Here is a 1,703-nt window from a genome sequence, read left to right as displayed (position 1 = left end):
TATTGCCATATGCATCTATAGATTATTTCTCTCTGTTATTGAGTAGTATTTATTTGTTGGTACATATATAAGTTGTTTCCAGCTTAGAGCTCTTAAAAATGAAGCAGCGATAACTATTCCTATAAGAGTCTTGTGGGGGTGTGTTCTTATCTCTCCTGGAGTCATATATGAGGGAGCTCAGGGTAAATGCACTTGTATAAAAAATCTAATTATTTCCAGTTTTATAACCTTGCATCAGTCTGTGAAGATTACATTTGATTGACATTCACACTAGGGTTTAATACTGACAGTTTCTTTATGTTCTGCACCTCTGAGGGGCATGAAACAGCCTCTAATTTTGGATTTAATTTGTATTTTCCTAATGGCTAATAGTGTCGATCATTCTTTCATGTTTATTTGCAATCTGTATATCCTATTGGCTGAGTTCCTGCTGCCCGTGGTTAGATTGTTGGTCTTTATATTATTGAGAGGCAAGAATTTGTCTAGCTAGCCAAAGAAATCTGGTTTCTGTTAGTGAAAATGAAGTTTAAAGAGTTCCAGAATGGAATTGTGAATGTTGGGAATTGTTCACTGCTACTGAAAGGACCCAGTTATGTACACATGTGCCTGTGTGCATGTGCGTGTGCATGTGCGTGTGCGTGTGCGTGTGCGTGTGCGTGTGCGTGTGTGTGTGTGTGTGTGTGTGTGTGTGTGTGTGTGTGTAGAGCACATGGATTGTGCCACCACAGGGCCATAAACTGGTGAAGTGGGGCATGCTCAAATGCTGGGAATCTCAGGGATCTGAGAAGGCAGAGTGAAGCTGCCCCCTCCCAGTTTCTAATCCCTGCACTGGAACACATAACCATGACCGCCAACTGTGACAACCACAGGCACTCGTTCACATAGCACAGCAACTGGAGTTTTCCATGGCAATGAGCTATTTACATAGCCTTAGTTTTCAGCCAGTGACCTCCCCTTCTTGGGTATTCTCATGCCCTTCCTCAAGATTATGCAATCCCTGATTCACCCCCAATAAAGCAATAGGAACAAGCATGGATGTCTCACAGAGCAGCTTGATTAAAGATCACCTGGGGGTCACCCTTTGCCTAGACTAGTCAAGTGTCGTACTCGCAAAGAAATCCCTCTCTCTTCTGCACTTCCTGCACTCTGCACTCATTCCCAACCTGACTAGAATCCTGCCCATTTTGGGCTCTGTTTTCCCCTTCTGGCCTAGCATGTAGTCTGACACCCCAGGAAAAACATGGCCCACAAGACACCATTTCCTCTTTGGTTTGTGTACCTGCTGCATCCAGCCATCTTAAGAGGAGACCTTGAAACCATTTATCCCAGACCCTGCCTTCTCCTGCTGGTCTAGCATGCAACAATGCTCTCACTGCCCACAGGAAATGCAGACTGTGACTTACCTGTTCCAGACTCTGCCCTGCCTTTTCTGAGCTGGCATACCAGCAGCGCCCAGGCTGCCAAAGAAAAGACAGAAAGCCCACCACATATATACATATACATTCTGCAACTAAATATTTAAACGTAAGTAACTTATCATGAGTTCACACTTGTCTCTCTTGCTCTAACCAGGCATCACAGGGATTGTTCTAAACTTCTCTTTTTCATATTGTATTTTCTGTTCTAACAGTAAAAACTTGGATTTTCATGGTCTGTCTTCTAACTATGTTAATTCATCAGTATGTAAAAACATTTCAACATTA

Source organism: Apodemus sylvaticus, chromosome 14, assembly GCF_947179515.1.
Source record: "Apodemus sylvaticus chromosome 14, mApoSyl1.1, whole genome shotgun sequence".
In the NCBI taxonomy this organism is placed as follows: Eukaryota; Metazoa; Chordata; class Mammalia; order Rodentia; family Muridae; genus Apodemus; species Apodemus sylvaticus.
Note: the sequence above shows the minus strand (reverse complement) of the source record.